This window comes from Palaemon carinicauda, chromosome 42 (genome assembly GCF_036898095.1).
Source record: "Palaemon carinicauda isolate YSFRI2023 chromosome 42, ASM3689809v2, whole genome shotgun sequence".
NCBI classification, from domain to species: Eukaryota; Metazoa; Arthropoda; class Malacostraca; order Decapoda; family Palaemonidae; genus Palaemon; species Palaemon carinicauda.
Genome location: NC_090766.1, coordinates 45,925,626 through 45,950,074, shown reverse-complemented (window position 1 = coordinate 45,950,074; position 24,449 = coordinate 45,925,626). Strand labels below are relative to the sequence as shown.

Below are 24,449 nucleotides of genomic sequence, written 5' to 3'. Positions count from 1 at the left end.
GATACAAACATTATCAGTATGCAAGAAAAGGGATGGGTGGCAGTTCAGAAAAGGTAGTAATTACCTATCCCCAAGGACACTCACTAAATAAGTCTCTGCATCCTCTTACTAATGGCAGCAGGAGAGGGGATGATTACAAATAATCATTCCCCTACAAAAAACACAGCATAAGTGTGGCTGTATTGCCAGTTTCCATAATCCTATGCAGTGACTTTCCTTCATTTGCATGAGAATTTATTCTTCATTTTATCATTAATACAAAGATAAAAGATTAAAAAGCTTTTGATAAGAAACAATAGTATTTCTGTACTTATGGCCAAAGACAAAAGTGAAGTCTTTGTCCGCACTCAACAACTGTTGTTAACAATTTCGTTAATAATTTCAATTTTATACTAACTCTGCTGAAGACATGCCCTATTCTTAAGTGTGAAAGGAATAATGACTTCTTTCCAATAACCATACAAAATGGTTGAATACTACTGTATATAGCAAGTAATTTTATCTGGGTAATTAAATAGATAACAATTCATAATTACTGTACTTCTGAGCACTTAAATTTTTATATCAACTTTCTACTACAGTATAGTCGCGATCTTTCATGCCAAAGTGTTCAGACAAATATACAGTATGCAACAAATACATTAAAATTTCATCTTTATTTGATTAATTTTCATCCACTTCCTAACTTTGTATGCATTTTACATTACCAATTTTTCTTGTGGATTAGTTTTTTTTTTCAATATTTGAACATTCTATTTTGTAGAAGCTACCTTGGTTAAAACCCAGACCTTTGGCTTGTTCCTGGTGTGCATATACCTTATGTAAATCATAATAATAAAAATAACAATAGCAGTCACATATAAAATAACATTAAATTCAAAAACCTATGTGATCTATTAACTAGGCTACCATACAGTGAAATAGAGAAGCAGATATGAAAAGGGGACTTGCTTCATAAATATTTGTGCTGTTTTATCTATATGTTCATTTATAACATCTGATGCAAATTTTTAATTTGACACAACTAAACAGAATAAGTTTTCAGACAAGATAAGTCCAAAGGGAGAGAAAATTTTGAATTTGACTCTTCCAACATCCATGGTTTGCAGTCTGTATTTTGTATATCTATAACAGGAATTATTCTAATCCTACCATTTTCAGAATGCAAATCAAATAAAGCAAATATATTTCTATGCACTGGTATGTGTATTCCACATATAGCACTGCATAAAAAAAAAAGTTGATAAAAATTTCTCTTGATTTTTAAGAGAAAGCTTAAAAGGAAAAGGAGAGACAGGTTAATGCAGACAAAAATAAATGGTAATACTGTACTATACAGTACTGTACAGTACTCAGTTACATGACAATATCTGTCATTTCACTGAATTTTTAACTTATATTGCATAAACATCCCATTCACAGTTAAAAGGATAATAAAAGAGCACATACAGTATTAAAATATTTCAAATTCCAAAGGTCTATGATACATTACATATAACAAATTACAGATTACATTATACTGAGGGTAAAGGTTTTGTCAGTACTGTCTGTTGCAACTACAATCATTAAAAATTACATCATCTTTCATTGACACAGAATCAGTATGCTAAGACAGTACTGTACTGTATTGTAGAGTATTCTTGTTTGCAAAATGATTTCACATAGGTAGTCTTGCCAGTACAGTACTTAAAAAATACAATATTTTGGATAACTGATATTTCTGAGAGTATTCTACTTTAAAAAAAAAAAGGTTCATTACTACAGTATTTTTTTCTTTATCTTTATCTAAAGCCATTGCATAATCAAGTAGCAATAGTACATAAAATGAGTAGAATCCTTCAATGAAATATTAGGTAAAGTATCAGCTTTTATATAGACGATTCTTAAAAATATCTTTATCAATACCTAACAGGGAAAGAACTGTAACAACTATGATTCTAAAGGAAGATGTAAAATTTTGTAAATATCCATAATCAATGTTGAATTTGTATTACTTTATATAGTAAAATTCATACATTCACCTCTTAAGCTACACTGCTATTCAATCTCAGAAAAATTCATTTATAGAAACAGTGATCAAACAGATAAAACATACATGAACAATTTTTCCACATTCACTTAAATAATCCAGTAAATTGATACTGCACGCTTTTACATATATTTTCAAGCACATACCATAGTCAGTGTTATATGTAGGACTGAAGTGCAAAACCATATTTCCATTTTTTTAGAATAATGATATAAAACATTTTTTGCAAGTAAGCTGACAAAAATAAATGGTAGTTCAATGGATGCTAACAGATACAAATTCAAGTTACACCAGCCATTAAAACTCCATGGCTCACTTTGTGCAACTTCGAGTAAAACATTTGTAAACACAATTATCAGTTCACAATACTTAAAGGAATCAAAACAGACTTCATTATCTGATTCATAGCTGCAGGAATGTAAATTGATTGGCTTATCAATGTATTGGGTTAAATAAAACACTGTATGCAGTTTGGTCCAGAAATTGATTTTGGTGTATTTTGGGTGAAATGGGTAAAAGGAAGAAAACTAAGAACTTCAATCATCACAAACGCCAACACATTAGCCAGAAACAAACAAGGCAATTAAAAGATATGAAAATATTCTTATTCTCTTGGTAAACATCATTTCAAGTGTTATCGTAACACACAATTACTAAATATGCCAACCTCAATTATCTCACCAGGCCAAAGTAGAAGATGCTCCTAGCTAAAGTTTAGTGTGTTAATTGCACACAACTTGTTTTTTATGACTCTAAATTTTCAAATATACTGGAACTTCTAGACAATTTCTCTAATTTCCATTTTCTCGTACAAATTACCATATGTGAAACTGATGAAATAATAGTAACCGTTTTCTGTAGCACCTACAAATTTCTGACCCTTCCCAATAGCACCTGATATATCTCTCTCAAACTAGTTGTCTCCTTACCATCATTTTTCCGTATGATTCACCCACACTCCTCCCAGTCACACACTATTATCAATAATTCATCTTGAATAAATCTTTCTTCATTTACCAACTCTAATCTTGTCTGCAGATGTAAATGGGAAACCCTAATTTTGTCAAATTGCAAGCTATTACAGTATATGTCTCTATGTATGTTTCTGTATACTGTACTTTATTTCATTTCATCTTTTTTATAATTTAGTTCAGTCTCTCTCCTCTATACAAGCTTTAGATGTGTGTGTAGCTTAAAACTTGCCTTGGAGAGATCACATAATTCCGCTTGAGCTAAAATATCAGGTCTTATTTCATATTTGTAAATTATCTTCCTCGTCCCAATGCTAAAGCCTTTTGCTGTCCATTTGTTTAGGTATTCATTCTTTACTTGTTAAATTCCTATTCTCTTCTACAGAATATTGAAATTTCTTATCAGTTAAATGTTAAACTCTTTAATCAAACAAGTTTTGGCCAATTGGTACTTAAATAGATCTAAAACTTTCAAGTAAAACTTTCCATTTAAACATGACTACACACTCAAATAGCAATGACTTCCTTCATGAGACAAAGATAAATTACCAGCCTAATTTTTCTCTTTTAAAATTGAAAATGTTTCGAAAGCTTAGTTGTACAATATCTTTCCTTGTCTGAAATACCAACATCACAATGTGTTTGATGATGACAAATACTGTATATTAATTAAAATTCAAGAAATGTGGAGGAGAATTTCAAAATAATTCTTTGCAAAGTGCACAATCAAATTCAAACAAAAATCATACAGAGCAGAGTAAGAGGTGGATGTAATTACTATACAGTAAGGAAAAATTACAAAATAAGATTACAAAATCAACAATTCAAAATTCTTATAGAAAGAAAAAAAATATTGCACCTTGTTTTACACAAAAGGAAGACAAGAAGTTTACAAATATGAGACACTTACAATGAAATTATGATATAATCTTCAGATGGTCATCCATCTTCTTTCAACAATTAGTTCTCCTCCAAAATGTCATGCAGCCTATCAAACCAGAAATAATTTATGCAAAGAAATCTCTAGAGACACCATTTTCTTTAAAATATGAAACCTTCTTGGAGCCTACGGTAAAAAGAGTAAAGTTCCTGCTACAGCAGCTAAACAGCAGAGTTCACTTCATGCTTTATCTTATGATATGGCTCAAACAAAGAGTAAATCCTTAGTTCGTGGTAAAGGTAGATTAACTTTGCTTACTTACTAAAATCTTAGAAATATTGCAATTTTCCTTGTCACCGCTACATACAGGAATTTGCAAGTTAAAGTACCCTGCTCCCTGTATTTGAAACTATAGTGCAAAGCTAAAAAATGGAAATAGATTGTATTTAACTAGAAGCTGATGCTTGATGTTTGTACTTTACCTAGTACCAGTACAATTCTGACACCCTGCTACTTGAAACATGTCTAGGAAAAATGAAAGAAAAACTACCTATCCCCAATTAATTTCTTATACAGTACTGCAATATCAGCATTTCCTTACTATTTACAAATAAATATGCTCTTCAACTGAAATTAAATATACTGTATTCAAAATGTAGATACATCAAGTAAAAAAAAATTATTCAATATTTCACTGTAATTAAGACAATAATATAGTCAGTATGTCATTTACCCTTGAAATGAAAATGTTGAAAATGCCTGTAGAATTATACGCTATGACCCTTTATGTTGACAAGTATAGTAATTTCTAATGCTCTACATAACATAATCAATATAAACTACGATAACATTGTGTTTCCCAATTTCAAAAATTAATCAATTATTGACCTTGATGTAAGCATTGCTGTCAGGAGGTCTACATAAACAATTTATCTAAAAGTACAAATATTCTACCACTGAAAGCAATGAAACTTTGCTGAGAAGTAAACTTTCATACAAATAAAATTAATGTGTGTATTTAATGCTACGCATGGAGCAGTGTAATCTTTAAAAATAAATTTTTGACAAAAACTTTGATTCATAAACATCAAACTATCTTTAAACCTATAAAAACAAATTTGCCTCGTAATTTATTAAGATAAACCAGCTCTATAGCTTCAACTTTAAGATATATATGACTGTAATCAACTTAAAATACTCCAATAACCTATCAAATACACTAACCTCTACAATGAAAATATTTTTTCTAGTGTGGCTCTGATCTCTTAAAAACACATTGACAATGATAACCCTCTATTCATTCTAAAGTGGGGCTCTGATCTCTTAATAAAAACAAATTGACAATGATAACCCTACTTTCAGTCTAAAATGCCAAGGGCTTGACATGTTACTATATATCTTAAAGGTAACGTCAAGCTAAAATGGGGTCAGATTGCCTTTAGTATTGTACTATTCATCAAACGCAATGGTGTGTTTCACCTGAAAATTGACAATTGATCCACTCTAAACTGGCAGTTTATATAATGATAAAAGAATAATAGCATTCAAATCAATAATCTTAAAGCTTCTCTACCTCACTGTTTCTATGTACATTTCTTAAAATTCTGTTCACTGCCCTGGTTGTCATCAGATATAAACATGTTTCATAACTGTAGCATAATTATGTTGATTTACCACATGATATACTGTCCTCCTTCATCTTTTGTAACTTTAAACCATTTTGAAAAATCAAAACTCAATCTAGGTATCATGTAACATATCACAATAGAAAGGAATAAACAAAAAGTAGCATATCTATGTAATTTACTGTACTAACAACCCTGGCAATAAAATGAAATTACCCAACTTTAAAAATGATAACTTTGAGTAAATGAAACTTTTAAATATCTAATCCCCTACAATTTAAGTCCAAGAATTCTATTAGGCATTGTAAGTCGTGAAAGTAAGTATAACAATATGATATGTGGGGAAAAAACTACCAAAGAGCAGGTAAAGATGAGAAAAAAGAATCCAGATAAAACGCTCTATTTTCCAAAATGAAAAATTCACTCCATGCTTTCAATATACACATAAAATCCACTCAATTTTTGGGGGGGAATATGAATGCAATTGAATTACTAACAGTGAACAACTCTTGACTGTATGACCACTATCTAGTGGACTCAAACTGAAAAAAAAAAAAAAAAAACACACAGACAGTACTTAGTATAAAGCAAGTCAAAACACAATAATCACCCTCAGAATTATCACTGTCATGCTATGAGAATTTTTCTAAGCCCCATCTCCAGCCTCAAGATGAGCTTCCTGCACTTTTTTGGGGGGAGGGGGGCTTGAATGACTTTGAAAATCAAATAAACAAAGATTAAAAAGAAATCCAATTAGAGGTAAATCATTTGACAAAAAAAAAGTAATTAACAGGAACCAAATCTTGGATTAACACAGGTTAAAACTTTGGTCAAACTTATTAAAACAAAAAACAGATAAATATTGATTACTGAACAAACTAAAGTTGCTATAAATTTCTTATAACATAATTATATATACCTACAGTGTAAATAGTATTTAATGCAAATATATATATTACTTAAATTCTATATACATAACAAAAAATTTAAGGTAAACCAGTGATTTCATCACTTCACTAATATAAAACAACCTTGGGTGATTCATGACTATCAAAAGTTTTCAAGTTACAAAATTCTGAGAGTACTTAAATCTTATCATTATTATTCATAATTCAACTGCAATATACAATACAAAATAGACACTACACCATACAGTTTCTACATTTATATCATACATCTGAATCCATCATCATGTACAGTACAGAAAGGTCTCGGGGGGGGGGGGGGGGAATCTTATAATGCTCACTGGAAAGCACGCCAAAATTTAACCACTTGAATACCGATCTACGCAAACTTTGTTTGTAACAATGGTTTCTCGTGAGAGATTTGATTACAGTACATTTAGTCTCTATATCAGTGGTAAATTTTTGGGATTGCACCATCATGTGACTACTGTACTTTTAATTCTTGAGTCACAACATGTTAATGAAATCAGAACTAGTGCAAACATAAGTAGTTTGAAGAATATTACAGTAGACAAAAAAAAAACACAACAAGATAAATTACAGAGAACTTTCAATTACAGTATTATGAGAGAGATGAACTGGGTCTTTGTCTTCTAAAGTGTTTAGTAAAGAGAACTTTAAGGCCACTTTAGAATTCTAAAGCTATTCATATCTACAAATCTGGTTATCAATGTAACCAAAACTTGTAATTCAAAGTAATGTGGAGTTCCACGACCCCAACCTATTTTGGAACTCTCTAGGCCGTTACTGCTCAGACCTCATATAGCTAATGTTAGTTGTTTTCATCAGTCATCCTAATAACTATACTCACTAACGATAGACTCATCATAACTTTTATTGTTTATAAGTAAACAGTCTATGAGAGGATATAGCTCTGGTATCACTGACTAAATGACAATAATGCAGTAAAAAAGGTGCTACAAAACCCACGAACTATGTTAAGTGCAAAACTAATTTGGAACCAAGTATTGCAACCATAAATATAATGAATTTAAAGCAAAACTATTAAAAGAGAAATCTGCAAAAACAGAGTATGCTACCACACGAAAGGATTTATTGTAAAATATTAATCTGAATCATATAAATCAAAATTTAGTTCTGAAAAAACCTACACAATAATGTATGAGGTTTGGCACAGAAAACAAGCTCATTACATATGCAGATGATGTTACTTTTTTTTTTCATCTATCCCACTTCCTAAATGTAAACATATGGTTGCTGAATCCCTTAAGCGATTTAAGCTACAATTGGAGCATGGTGTAAATTATGGGGCATGAAGTTGAACCCTAACAAAAATCAAAGTATGATTATAAGCAGATGGCTCCTCAACATTCAGATGTTTGCATTGACGATGTCTCTCCAACTATACACATCTCATTTAAAATTCTAGGTGTGATTCTTGATTGCAAATGTACTTTTGAGAAGCATTTTCAGTCTGTTTCTTTTTAAATAACAAAAAAAATTGATGTATTGAGATAGTCTTTCAAGATTTTTGGTTGTCAGTCTATCCTTGGAAAATTTCTAAATCATTTCATTCTAACTTGTTTTGAGTATTGTTCTCCTGTCTGGTCTACAGTAGCTGTCTGTCATCTTAATTTGTTGGATAGAAGCTTGAGGTCTATTAAATTCTCTATTCCTGATCTGGATACTAAACTCTGGCACTATCGTACAGTTAGTTCTTTATGAATGTTGCCTAAGATTTTTCATAATTCAGATCATACATCACATTCTGATCTTCTTGTCTAGTACCATCCTGTATATAGTACTGGGCATGCTGTTAACTAAGTCATGCCTTCTTCATTATAAGGCACAATACTGCACAGTATTATAAAAGTTTTATTCCAGCTGTGACAAGATTGTGGAATGATCTTCCTAATCCGGCAGTTTAATTGGTGGAAACTCATGTTTAAAAATTTTCTGTTGAGCAGGTAGACATGTCTCATTGTAGTAGTTTTTTCATTGGACTTTTACTTTGATGGCTGCTTTTCCAGTCCCATACAGCAGGGGAACCCAACTCTCTACAGTTTTATTAAACTATAAGTTTGTATTTTGCCAGTTTTCCACAATTTTGTCTTCTTTTTCAAGCATGCTGAGGAGATCCAAATGTTATAGGCAACTTCCCTTACTTTTTGCCTTTTTTGTGACCACAGTCAGGATATAAGAAAGTACTGTAGTGCAATATGTACAGACCTGTATTTCTTATCTCATCTTCAAGTGAAGATCTGTTTATCCATAGCTTTGATTAAAGACCAATTTCTCATTAGTTTTTGGAAAATTAAAACCCTACTATTCATATACACATCCACAAATTCTCAACAGTGTAAGCCCCACGTGAGTCTCAAGATGCAACGCAATCATCTCAATAATTAGTTTACAATAAATAAATATCTCAATTCTAAAGGCCCACCAGATCTGGATTCTTTCAAGACAGACCCACTCATCTCACCTCGGTTAATTTGATCATTCTATACCTCACTTCTGTCAGTACTAATACTGTATAACCTTCTACTGCTGTTCTCAGCTATATTTCTACACTTCTCGAGATCAATGTTCAACTGTCACACTGTATTATGATTGCACAATAACAATTAATCATAAGACAGTGTTTGCAGCACCAATTAGAAAAACAAGTAAACACTCTTAGAGTAAGAAAAAATAAAATAAAATCATACAAACAAATTTCATTTATGAATGCAATAAGTCTTAATCACTAGACAAAGTTCCTTAAAAATACTCCAATTACCATATTGTTTCATATAAAATGAGCAGACTTTACCATATAATGCCAACAAATTGTTAGGTTATCATAACTTTAATAAAAGGAAATGATAAACTTCAAAATTAGCAACAAGTCACTAAGTTAATGTGTAAGAATTATTCCAAAAATTTCCAACCCAATACAGTTAAAATGTTAATAATTTTTTGGAATGATGGGATATCCCAAATTTGTATATATAACTATTCTGTCATTACAGCAACACTGCTCTACATCACAGATATTTGATTCAATTCTGCCTCAATAAATCTATTTCTAAGATGTCCAAAGTAAAAAGAAAGAACTGTATACGACAGATAAAAAGAGATTGTCAGTTACTGGATTGGCATAGAGATATTTCTGTACCCAAAAACCATATGGAAAGTTATCATAAAAGTTATAAATAGTCCGTTAGTAGCTTTGGGTGAAATGCTCTAAATTTCAGTTGCCGAAATAAATTAATAATTTTCATTTGCATTCATATATATTACTTTATAAGAACAATAAGTTCTACAAACTCAAGCTCCCAAACAAAATACGGTCTGCACCTGCTACTCACAGGGATTAAGTAACAGAGATACCTGTGAATGCCATAAATTTGTGAGAAATATTGTTGCTTTCTCCTAGTAACATTACTCTCCACCCTAACCAAGTCACTGCTCTTTTTGTGCTCCCGACTCACTGCCTTACCAAGTCACTGCTCATACTAGATTTCCAAACAGCTGTAAGTTGATAAAACAAGATTTGCCAATCTGAAAGATTTACATTCTTTTGGTAAATCTTCCATGACTCTATGACATTTTGAGGTCTATTAGAGGACGGTGAGTTAAGAACGCTCTATAGAAAATCTTATCGGAACACGTAGAGTTTGTAAGTGATGAAAACAATAGAAATACGGTAGTGTAGTTTAATTAGAAATATGGAAAAATGTCATTTATATAAATCAAAGAAGCAAAAAGTGTATGAACCATTAGCACCCCTGCCCTTGGCTACCTAAAAGATGGGAGAATGGGGTTCTTCTTCAGCAAATAAGGTGTGCTGGGGCATCTTCTGGAACAAACTTACTTGGCAATCAAAATATTTAAAATATTAACAACAGTATATTTCAGTACTATGTACTGGTAAGTTTCAAGTTAATTTACTCATTTACATGTGTGAATCAGGTTACATCAGATATACGTTACATTTTCAAGATTTTTATGCAAGACACATAAAAATTATTACAGGTATTTATATTACATAATCAAAGGTACAGTACACATGTACAGATCAACTACCGTACACACTAGCAAGATATTTACTGTACGGTGGGTGCCGCAAGGCCGAAGTTATGAGAGACTGGTGTGCTGCAGTATGCAGAGAAAGTAAAATAGAACAGGAACACCGGAAAGTACACTGACCATGACAGACAGGATGAACAACAATTAATACAGTGAGAACATAGTAAAAAAAACTCAACTTATTATTTAAATGATATTGCGGGCCTACCCAGCACACACACAAATTGGAAGGTCTGACTATACTTCCGAACATGAAACTCTTACTTTCAGCCTAATTTACACCAAAAGGGGAAGCCTTTCAGCCTCTGCTGTATCACTTTCCGTTTTTTACTTATTCATCCAATTTGGTTTCCTCTGACCTATCTTTCAAACTACTTGAAATTTATCTTGTATTAACTGGTAAAGAAGAAAATGTTACTCAGCAGTCTCATGAAACTATTCATAAAAACAACATTGCAAATTCATCTTTATTCATATTGCAACATACTAAAATAGGAATAAATGACTTGAAGAAATAAAGTTGATCTTGTGATGATCCTAAAGCAAGAAAATTCAGAATTAAAAATACAATGCCAAATCCTAACAGACATCACAAAACTTTCCCTCTATTCTTTAAAGGAACATATTTTTTAACAAAATCCATTTAATAATGAAATGAGTTTTTGAGATGAAGTCCATGGCAAAGCATCTAACTAAACCAAGTTTAGTCATAACTGTACATGAAAAGAACTGTACATGAAAAGAACAATATGGGAAAACCATACAGCAACCTTAATTTCTTAGATGATAAATGATTGTACATCATAAGGAAATGCATTGAAAGACTATAATCAGAAGGGATTATAATAGCTAAAACAAACTCTGTATTTAGAAGCAAATGGAAAAGCCTTGAAGTTTCAGACGTGATCAATTGTATTAAAGACTAGTATAGTAGGGTCACTATCATAGAATAATAGCATTCCAAAATACAGGCAGTAAGTTGGTAAAGTAAGTTACCAGCTACCCGCTGAAATACTACCACCTGAGTTTTAAGAGCATTTAAATGACTGTCATAATTTGATACTTGATCCTTTTCTAGATACAGCTCAATTTTTTGCCTACACATACACCAGATAGTCTGGCATATTCCTTACAGACGCCTGACAAAACTAGGTGTACTACAATTCACACTAACTTCAATGGGTTGCTACTGTAATTGCTCAGTGATTGTCTGCCAATGCAGTCGGTGAGGGTATAAGACACTGATTTAGCTTGTCTTGCATAGTGCTGTATACTTGATACCATGGCCTTCTACTGTCTAGGGTTTGAGTTCTCTTGTCTAAGAGTAACCTCAAAAACATTTTGCTTACAATTTGATCTTCCTTTTATTTTTTTCAGTGTGGTGGGCAGGATTAATGAAAGGACCTAAGATGCCAGATGGTTGACTTGTCTTCATCTTCAATCTTCATTTTCAAAACCATTATCATTATCTATTTCTATATAAAGTGTATGTTCAATCTTGTTATTTCTCTGCTCAATTTCATTCCTCACTTAGGTATTTTTCCTCATGCTGGGTTGCTTTTCCTATTTGGACCCTTCAGCATACCTCATCCTACTTTACCACCTAAGGTTTCAGCTTGGTTTGTAGTTGTAAAGTAATAATAAAAGTTTGTAACGAGTATGACATTAAAAAATAAATTAACTATATATTTCACAACTCCTATACAACCATAATGGCTTTAAATTTAAATTTCCTATCTGGTATACCCTCGTTATTTCAATGTACTGTACTGTAAAGCCGACCATAAGAAACGTCGGAAATCTATCCATGTCCTCATGATTTTTAAACAAGATGCATTTATTTTAAGTACCTTAACCATAATACAGTACAAATTTTCTATAACATACCTTCAACATATATTTCCAGCAAGTCTGTTTAACATGACACTCAAAATATTTTTAGAGAGCCTTGAGTAATACAACACAGAACCTAAATACAAACTAATCAATCAAGTGATTACCAATGAGAAAGGGATTGGCTTTCAGAAATTTTGGCTCGATATAAAGAAATCCACTCAAACGAAGGTGCTCATGCGTTTTTCAGAATTCTCCTTATGACCCAATGGCATTACTTTTGACCACTTAGTCCTATTTGTTCCCTTAGGTCTTTTTCTACTTAAATGTCAAACTTCTCTAGCTTTACCTCAACATAATTTTCCCTATTAAAGTGAAAATAATTCAGGTGAATCAATGAGTTTAAAAATATACATCAGCTTAAAATTAGGAACATAACACCTACCACATAAAATTTCATTAATTTGGTCCAACTGGGATAAGAATTCTCTTATTTTCACCTAATGCTTTCACTTAATGTCTATTAATCTTGAATGACATAATCCTAACAAAAATTGCATGGACTCGTTAGTCATTACTTGATTATCAATAAATAAAATGGCTTCCAAACTGACAATGCTCCTTGAAGATTTTTTTTATCTCTGCTAAACTTACATATCAAAGTAGCTTGGTCTATCACTTTAGATCTACCGTAGTAGGTGTGCAGTAACTTTCCATGATTTAAAAAAATCCTCCAGAACTGTCAAGTAAAATTCCTGCAACAGTAATTGACTAATGGGTACTTTTCCATGTTTCCTCTCACTCCTTGACTAAAGAAACAATAAAGTTTCTTTACCTTATTAGCGACGTTCAAGGACAGTTTAGGCGTCTTGTACTCTCATGTTTTTCTTGTGGTGTTCCATTTGTGTTTCCATTCCCTGTGTCCTTGTCCATCATGGTTGGTTTATATATTTCCAGGGATGATTGTTTAACAATCACGCAATGCTTTGAATTAGCTTTAAATACTGGTGAAATTTGTCAGTATAAGGATGTTAAGTGTTGAGTCAGAGAGGAAAGAAGAACCTCTCCCTACCAAGAAGTCTGTAGGTCACCCGTGCTGTTTGAACAATTAATATTGAGAAGGGAGTCAGAGCTTCCCCCTTTGCATATGGCATGTCAGTTTCATGGAGAAAATACCAATATTTTTCGGAAGTGTAAAGTGCGTAACTTGCAGACATACCTGTCTAAAAAGTTAGGATTTAAGAGTTGCTGTCTCAAAGAGGAAGAAGAAAATAGTTCCTAAGCATATAAAAAAGCACCTTGATTTAGTTCTGTCTTACAAATTGAGTGCAATGATTTGTCAATGTGAAAATATTTCTAAGACTGATGGTATGGGGGGCTACATGGGATATGAGGGAGTTGGGGATTTATGCATATGTGAAAACAATGAGCTACTTATTCAAAACATTTATTATGTGGTGTTGAATGAGTATTTAGAACAGCCATTCCATCCTGCAGCAAGATGGTGCCAGGTGCCACACAACACCATCAAGAACTGGCAGCAGGGTTGTGGTATTGAACTTTCAAGTGACTGGTCCCTTAACTCACCAGTTTTCAGTCTAATAGAGAACTTAAGTTTCGTTGTTAATCAGCATTTAGAAAAGGTTGACTTCTGCCCAACCATTGAGAAACTAAAGAGTGCCATGCTTGCTGCATGGCACAGTACCCCACTAAGAGCATCCCTAGATGTCTAAAAGCACCTAAGGACAACAAATGTGGTGTAACCAACAACTAAGCAAGTTAAAGTTCACAGCAGAATTTTCATATCCCAACTAAATATATCCATTGCCTTACAGGTCGCTGAAGCTAATCATGCATTTTCTCTTGCCTAAATGGCATGGGGTGCCGTTAATTTCAGCGCCGCACATAACCATAAAATATACAAAAAAAAAATGAATTTCCCCATCAAACTAAAGCGTAAAGAAGCTAAATACAGTATAAGAAGCTAAATTTATAAGAAAATTAATTACGAAATGCTACATTGTACTTGTTTTGTATTTCCAAGAGATTTCTGCCCATTCCTCTATATCTGTCTTCTAGTTTTCAATCCAAAGTTTTTTTATATTGCTGACCCTCCTACAATAACAGAAAATATAAAGATCAAAGAATAAAACCAATACCTATAAATAATCAGTAAAATTCTGTTCAAAGATCACTAATATACATAAGAATGACATAGGCCTTAAACTACTAATGTGATATAAAGTTATCTACACACAACTGTAATAAGTTTAAATATATCAGATCTACATTTTCATCTTTACATTATAATTATAAAGTGACCAACTTATTATGAACTGAATACTACGATCTGACTAATAGTGAGTGAATTTGGTCAAGAAAATAAATAAAACATCTTAAATAACAAGTCAGAATCACCAACATATATGCAAACTATGGTAGGCAAGCCAACGGAGTAACAGTAATTATGGTCGATGTATACTGTATTATACAAATATTTTCTTTCATCTATCATACAATCTATTATTTTCTGACTAAAGAAGGAAAAATACAATACAATATTGACCAAAGAAGGAAAACTACAATACAATATTGACCAAAGTAGCAAAACTACAATACAATATTAACCAAAGAAGCAAAACTACAATACAGTAATACAGTACAGCAAACTCAGTTCCCAGCAAATATGAAACCCCTCTAACTCGGTATGGATCTGACTCGGAAACAAACTCTTACAGTTCAGCAGAGTTCTTATTAAACGTCACAGCAACTATCTCACCCTCGTTTCATAGGGAATGTTTTAAGCTGTACTTGAGTATGAAAGCCCAGTGGCTTTGGAGACTGTTTTGTGTTTCACCATATAAAATATGGTCACAGACCCTCCGATCTTCTATATAAAATATGGTCACAGACCCTCTGATCTTCTATCCCATGCTACCCTTAAATTCTTTCTTCCTATATAGTTCATTCTATAGCCAACCCAAAAAATTTCACAAAATTTCACTAGGCTAGACTACCGAACAGACAGTCATTTTCTTTTGTCATCGCACTCCACTCTCCCTACCCCAACTCTTATCCAGAGATTGTTCATCAAATATTAATACTAAAAAAAAAAAATTGAAAAAGATATTGCCACAAATATATTAGATCGCAATTTATTACAAACTTATAATGAGAGAAAGCATCACAAACAGAAACCCAGTCAAAACAGTGACTTTCAATTTCAATATTGTAAAATCTATTGCAAATAGACACAGATCATTGTACAGTATATGATGAAAAGTAAAACTTTTAATAACTAATTAGCAATATTTGCTAACTTTAGCAGGATACTTCCTTTGAATGAGCCTGTTTTGTAAGTTTGCAATATTTTAATCCTATCTTTTCTTATTTCTTTAATACTTTCAATGCATGTGTACCATACAATAGTTTTTGTACAGTCCAGTGTGTTGAAAGCTTATATTAATTTTCAATTGGATCATAGCCTAAAGATTTGGCTCTTTCTTAAATATACAATAAAAAGATTTTCCTGAATATATCCTGTTGTGATGGGGGTGCTTCTTACATGCCTATGTAACTTTTATACTATCAAATATGGTATTCTTAGTTTATGAAGACCAAAAGTGAATAATGTTTCACGATAGAGTATTTCATTACAGTGTTAAAATTATATTTAATTCTTAATCACGGATAGTAATTTCAGCTTGATGATAGTGTACTTCCTCATAATACTGAACAGTTTTATTTTTGTTCAAGTGCTTTTTTTTGTATGCCTTTTAATTCATTGTTTTGTTAACTAAATTATTTGGGATTATTTCATATGTGATTATGTATACACATAATACATAGGCAAATTTTGTTTGTTTGTAAATTTGCTATAAGTAGGATCTTGCTCTAAGGAAGATTGGTTGGATCCCCCTTTCGTTTCACTTAGCCACTACTTGCAGAATGTTGAAAGTGTTTACTGATAAATCCTACTAACATTAAGTCTATTGCAACTAAACATTGTCCCCTTGTTTTGGCAATGTTCAGTTCATCTATAATGAAATATACTACATTAGTCAAAAAATGTACATAGAAAAAATAAAAAAAATCAACTGACCATATACTGTAGATTTTCTAATGCAAAACAGTTGAGAATTTCGTATTGTATGCTTCTTGCTTATCTGCTCAACTTTTCTTATATTCTGATATGTCAACTTCATATATCAAAAATATGAAACAAAGCATTTTGATAATTGATAAATAAAAAATACTACAATTTTCAATATGCTGGACTAGCTTTAGAATCTACTTCTTCAATGCACTGAGACAATGTGGACTAATCACAAATACAAAGCCATCAATTAACAGCAGGACCAATGACTTACATGAATACAGTGCTTTTCACTCCCATGGACTGTAGTTCGTATTATCACCATAATACAACTACTCTGATCAGAGTAAAAACATTACTTATAAGATGCATTTTACTGAAAATTACCCTATTTGAATTAGAAGCTATTGGGTATTATTGTGGCCCTTTCTTGATTTAATTTGTATCTCAATAACTTTAGTTATCACTTTGGAATGCAGTCAAATACTCGTCCTGAGATTTGCATTCAACAATTTATGTTGAATAGAAAAGAATTTTTGCTTGGTGTTCTAACTTTCAAGTACTTTCGGCTACTTTAATTGTAGGCTATCGATAATACACGAAAGTACAGCAAGTTTAAAAATGATTTTATATACACCATACTTGAGTTTACATTTGACACTTATTTCATATGGAGAAGAGCTTTAATAGATCATTAATGTACAGTGTTCAAAGGAATGACATGCCTGTTTCATGAAAATTGCTGCAATATTATCTCCGCTATGATGATAAATATCTCTATGAGTATTTTGGTATTTAGAAAACAGAGTACTAAAATAATGAAGGCTTGAATGGATAGCCCAGAGATGTTTTTGAGTATCAAAAAGTACAAATAGGAATGAAATGATGAGTTTGGAGGATATGACTTTAAGTACAGTTTACATGATGTTGCAGTTAAAATGTACTAAGCAGATAATGCTTATGGAACCTGAATGCCTGAGAATGATGGCTAAAAAACCAAGTCTCCACCAACGAATGCTAACACCTGAAATGTTTTGCTAGACCACCTTGACGTTTTCAATACTGTTTTTGCAACAGCTTTCTATTTGTAAGACTCTTCAAACACAGATCTCCATTTCCTCACGCCATAATAATTATAAATCTAAGTGTAATAGTTGATTTTGAAATGAATTTTCTATGCAAAATATACATCCAACAATGTATTTGTAACTGCGAGTGGTCTTATCATAAATTTTATACTTTCAAAACGAACCTGACTGCACATATCACAGGTTTAAAATGGAGAAGTTGAATATATTCATGTCACACTAGCACCCACTCTGAAATACTCATTGAATCTTTAACAAATACAGCTTTCAAAACTCTTTATAATTAAAAATATATTTATAGATCAATCATAATAGCATGAATCTAAAAATGGGTAAGAAAATCCCTTTCTGTAATAATGTATTAAAATATAAAAATAAAGAGAAAGCTTTGTGAACCTGCTCAACAGAGTCAGATTAAAAAGAAGAAATGAACACGTTCTCAAAACCTCTCTCTATTAATATTTTTAACATAATATTTACAGAAATCATAAATATTTCCTTACTCAATATATATATAATAACAATAATAATAATCATAATCATAATAATAATGATAATGATAATAATGATAATAATAATTATCACAATACCATAATACAATTAATATTAATAAAATTAAACCATCTGATCACAATCAGATCACTACACATTCCAACTACACAATATGTTGCAAAATAAAAGCTACACTTTGTAAATGCATAAACTACAATTAAATGCACTAATTCTGGTCTCATAGATGGCAAAATAATTCAAATTAATCAAACCTAGTTTCTAAATTAAGGGATTACACATACATAAGGTGCAGGTCATTTACTGGATAGGAAGATATTACATGAAAACAACTTACATCTACTATAAATAACACATGCAATATATGTATTCATTTCCCATGTGAAAAAAAGGAAGTTTTGACGAATGAAAAGCGTATTTTTGGGGGGAGGTGCTGTGAGGTCCAAAAGAATTTCCCATTTAGGATTAACAATTAATACAATAAAACTGGATATACCTAAGAAATATCGTCTTACTTGCCCCGAGGTCAGTGTATCAATGTGCAAGCATGGACTCATGTACAAGAAAGACCCACAGGTTCACTGTCTCTATAACCCATTACAATGCTTCCAATGCTATATTTATCTGCTAGTAGAACATGTCACCCATTGCAAAGCACTATTAATTGTTGGGAAGGCAGCATACACTACTTGGGTGTTTGCATACCACCAGAAGCCATCTTTTCCTTATAAGATTAAGCATCAGTTATATACCACCTTCCTTCTAGGGGCTAGGGAGTCAAAAAGGTCTTTATAAGGACCACACACTACCTCCCCAAAAATAGGTCTTTCCTTCTTCAAAATCACCATTTTGGGGTTACGAACTGTGTGGTCCCCAAGAACTAGTACCAGATCATAAAGGGGTAGAGTAGTTAACCACAAGGACCCAGTCAACTATAAAAACTAAGTGAAAGAATAGTCCATACTTGTACAATGTGGATGAAAAGAGCTACTATGTCAACCACACCACAAGACAGGGATTCCCCTTTTGATACAGTTTGCTGACCAAAGGAGGAGTGACATCGGTCTCAGATGCTGAGGGAGTGGAAACCAACCATGGACTGTTCGGCCACAGTAGTGCCACAAATACTGTGGCTCCTGTAAAGGATAATAGAATTTCCCACCTTCAAATCAAACTTGAAAGAGGATGTATATAGATCAGAAACCATTTGTTCCTTCTAGGTTAAAGGCATCTCTTCCCTCTGCATGTGAATCCACAATTTCAGTTACTAAAAGCAGACGTTATGGTACTCTGAAGAAGCAAATGGGTCCATTGAGATCCTGGACAAGGATTCTGCTACCACAATAAGGAAGCCTTCTGGTGAACTGCAGAGAGGAACAGATGAAGATTTTAATATGTGAATTCCTGCTTACAATGAGTTTATTCAGTGTCAGAAAGCCCACCATCAATTTCAACACATTTATGTAATATGCTGTAAACTGAGGGGACCCCTTCAAGTGACTTTCCAACCAGACTGAGTCTGCATGAAGGATCATAGAAAACGGGTAACAAATAAAGAGATCGGAATAAAGAGAGCCAGCAGTGAGGTCCTAGTATCAAAATGTCTGCCTAGAAATCCTATTCAAGCTGCTCTTAACTTTTTCTACATAGTCTTCAATGACAAACTGAAGCTGGCCTAGGACCAGTTCATTTGCAAAATAGCAGGAGGGCTCAAAAGATATGATTCTTCTTTGAGAAGCCTTGATAAGAAAATTTTCATTAGTAGCTGAAGAAATTTCTTCAATTTATTTGAAAGAGAAGGGCCTTTAGTCCTTCGTTACCCTTAGTTCTGTCCAGGAGATATTGTGGGAAAAGGTCTTCAAAGACAAGGGTAATTTCTCCCGTTTCAGCTATAATGGATTACTGGTAGCCAAATTCTGACAACAAGCATCAACTATAATCCTTAGAAAAGTTATTTCTAAGGAGTGCTCATTAATGTATGTGATTTAGTTGTAGCAATGCCAGCTTTCAACCAAGACTACGCAGACCTTAATAATAATAATTAGAGAAAAAATGGCATGGCCAGCAATAAATCTCCTGTACTAGCCACTTAAAAGTGGGGAAAAACCATTCCCTGGTTGGTATGTACCCACAATACCATCAAAACCAATAAGTAGACAGACCTCGTGGACTCCTGCAATTCCATGAAATCTTCGCACCATTTGGATAAATTCCTGTAATGGCATTAAATTTTCTAGGGAAGTTGAAATTTCCCTTCAGCAACAGATTACACAAAAAATGGATACCAATCTTGGGCATATTGACCACAAAGGGTGTACTCTGGGCTAATACACTCATCCCACAGACCAATCAAGAGGGCTGTGGTCGAGAGATCCCCCTGCCAATGAAACCTGCCTCTGCCAAAATACAACTGTCCAATGCAGCATTAGCACCCTCTCTTTAGTGAGCTAGGGAATAACAAACTGAGGAGCAGCTTTTCATGCACCAATAAGAGTAAGGAAGTCTACATACTCTTGAATTCCACTTTATAAGATGGAATCTCCTCACCTTGCCAAAAAGACTATTGAAAGCACAGCCCAACAAGCACCTTCCAAGCCAAATAACCAGGGTTTACCAAAGCAACACTAATTTCCCCATCTCCTCCCATGCCAATAAACATGTTCCTGAAGGATACAAACTTGGCAAAGAAAGTCTCATTGGAGTTCATTCAGCAACATGGAGAGCCAAAGTCCTAGGCACTGTAGGATTCTGAAGACAGACAAAGGGAAGAGAGGGAGGAACCAAAACTCCAAAGGAGCAGGTTAGTTTCAGAAAAAGCTACTAGAGAAGGAGCGCATTAAGGCCTCAATCATCTGTCATAGAAAAACCATAGGGTGTCACAAACTGATCAAACCAGAGTGGGACGGTAATCTACCGAGAGGCAAGAAATGTCAAAACACTACATGGAAGAGAACCAAATTGGTGCTTCACTGAAGGGACTCTATTCCCTCTGAGGGGTCCCAGGAAAAGTTGCCTACTATTCTAGGTTTAGGACCTCTTCAGAACCAAAAACTTGACTGATCACAGACTTGGTCCGCCCTGATCCCTTTGACGACACCCCTTAACTGTCAATGTTCAATTTTTAGGCAAGATGAGATTTCAGAGTTCCTCATTGGGTAGGGAAAGGGAGCCTTGAGTGTCTGGAGACAAGCTCCTGGGTTGAGAGGTCCCTTTAACCTAAGGGAGGAGAGTAGGGGAAAGGAGACCCAAGAGCTACATAGAGGAGAGGTTGCTCTCTCCAATGTACAGTCACAATCTCAAATTTCGTTCATTGTAAGAAAACCGAAGTCAATGGTAAATAACTGGTCACCGAACGTACGTTATAGTGCATCCTCAGCATGAAGCCGGTTCAAGGTATGGCAAATTCTCGAATGTTCATAAGTAAGGTACTGCTAGTATGACAGACAATTATCAAATTCACAGCTCCCTACCTAAAGATCCACAACCGTCCCTCTCTCTCTCTTTCTCTCTCTTTAGCACATGGATGCTAAGTAAGAGAGAGACAAATGTTGGAAGGTTGATATGGCAGCATGGATAGAGGCAAACAACCTTACCAACCTCCCAACAGACTTAGTCCTTGGAACATACTAGTTACCTTCTCTCCTGCTATTATTGCATTAACTACTACTACTACTACTACTACTACTACTACTACTACTACAACTACTAGAGAGAGAAAGAGTATACAATCAGTGGCCAGTTCTTGGATTATGACAGCATACGGCAACCACCCAACCGGATAGCTGGGGGAAAGGCCACCTTTAGTAATACCTTACTAATTTCATATCCCTAAGTAATGTATATACAGATTTCATATATACTATATATAAATTACTGTACACATATGGAACATTCAGTATACTGTATGCTAATAAGTACCGTAGTAGAGCCTTCCTGGAATCATACACGTGTATAAAAAAATTATAATAATAAAAGCTATTTCCATAATAAGTCAATCATAGGCTATCTACTACACAATAAATATCCATAATATAAATATATCCATAGTATTGAATATGTATGAATATATGTATGCACATACTGTATACTGTATATGAATTTATAATCTTAATAATGCACATAAGCTTCATGAACATATATTAAGCAACATTCAATACAGTACTGAACTTTAAATTAATACGTAATCATAAAACAACAATGAATGTAGGGCATGGCCACTAGGAAACTTAAATACGTAAATATATAAGTGTATGTATACCAATGTACTTATATTTAAAACAATAAATGGTTATTCAAAATATACCACTATATAGGCTCCCTATCTCCTATCCCTTTCTCTCCCCCTATACCAATATGGAATCAAACTATGATGTTATTCGCTACAATTCTATGGTGATTAATGATAAAGACGGCTGAACCTATAAATTGAATGAGTGTCATAAAAATGCTAAGTTATGCTATGACTAATCTGTAGGTTATAAAAATCATAAGTAAAAAGAATTTAATACCAAACGCTTATCACAAAACCCAGGTAGAATAATATTAACACAAACCTACTTAAAGACTAAAATTTTTCATAGTACAAATAGAAAAGGGAAAGCAAACAATTAGAGACAGCCTACCTCCCATACATTGCTGTTTCGTTAACCTAATGAAAGGCATCACAATAAATTCACTCCTAGCTCTAAAAGGACAAAGAGATCTTAATCCATAGTACTTGGTGAATCATTATTGCAGTCAGCACTAAAAAAGTTTTCTTTTACTCGTTGCCTACTTCATTTGGCAAACGCAAATAAAATTCACCCACTTGGTTGGGTGAGGACATAAAAAAGATGGCTTCAAGAGGTAAACAAACTCTTGAGTAGCACTCTCTATCTTCCCAGTGATAAGTAGTTCTTAATAGGTGATGTGTCATACACTAACATAGACTTTTAGCATTGGGGTGTTGTGACAGGATCTAGAGAAACTATAACCATGGGTGTCCCTTATGCATACAGTCTGTGCTTGCACTTTGATACACCAACCCTGAGACAGAGAATACTATATTTCTATGGTATATTCTGCTGTATTGAATTCCCAATTCTGAAATAAATGGGAAAGACCATGGAGACCACACAGTTCCTAACCCACCAAAAATCAAAATAAAATTTACACTCACAAGTTAACAAACTTTGGTATTCATAAAGGACTTGCCTAATGTTAGATGAAATGTCAAATTACTGACATTACAATGATGATATGAATAATGAAATAACTCTTTTTAAAGTACAGTAACTTAAGATAAAAGTTTTTAAACATTACCAGTGCAGGGTGATATTCAAACTGACAGACTATATGATGCCTCTGCATTAAAGGGAGCACTTGTGCATGGGAAGATCCACAGTAGAGGATGGCTACGTCCACATACTTCCCTGAGAAGAGCTGTTTTTGGACGACGTGCTCGGTAAGGACCTTGTCGTTTTGCCTAATAGAGAAGGAATTCATAGAGGTTAATTTCAAGTTCCAAACTCTGAGGAAGATTCAAAAGATTGTAAAATAAAAACTATATGTAATATGCTAGATTTCAACAACCGTTATACATGCAATGGAATGCGAGCAATCAAAAGTCATAAATGAATACTGCCCGACCAATAAACAAAATATTTTTCATACTTCATAGATGCAAAGCTCTTATATTTGTATTGCACTTTATTATCCTTGGCATAATAACAAATTTTAAAAGTACATCGGTACTCGTGGCAGAACCAAAAAGTATTGAGTCTTTGACAGGCCCTGCCCACATGCACCACATGTCATTAACTATCTCATAGATGGATTCGACGGCCGTTGCAACTCAACTGAAGACTTTCCCTACTTTAAAAGATGAAAAGTATGATATTTTCAATTTAAAATAAATTTTTGAATATACTTACCCGGTGAATATATAAATAGCTTACGTCTCCGACGGTCGACAGATTCCAAAAACTCGCGAGCGATCGCCATGAAGGTTGTCGGGTGTGCCCACCAGCGCCGACTATCGGCCAGATACCGCATATACTTCTCAACCAAACCAGTTCTTCTCAGTCCGTAGGGTCTCTATCGGGGAGGAAGGGAGGGCCTTTAATCATATATATTCACCGGGTAAGTATATTCAAAAATTTATTTTAAATTGAAAATATAATTTTTAAATATTAAACTTAGCCGGTGAATATATAAATAGCTGATTCACACCCATGGTGGTGGGTAGAGACCAGTATTAAAACAATAAAGGCGTATATGCTCAAGAGTTTTTGACAAATATTCAAAAAACAAACTTAAGTATAGGTACCTGGTAAGGAAGCTGACTCTGATGATTACTCTGCCTCATTATTCCGCTATCCTCACGAAGCCCAGCGATCCTCTTAGAATGCTGAAAGACTCCCAGGAGCTGCTGTATCC

General features: G+C 33.5%; 1 pseudogene; it reads right to left on the bottom strand.

Annotated features, from left to right (window-relative positions):
- Window positions 1–1,448: 1,448 nt before the first annotated feature.
- Window positions 1,449–24,449, bottom strand: part of LOC137632795 (palmitoyltransferase ZDHHC3-like) — a 74,945-nt pseudogene continuing 51,944 nt past the window's right edge.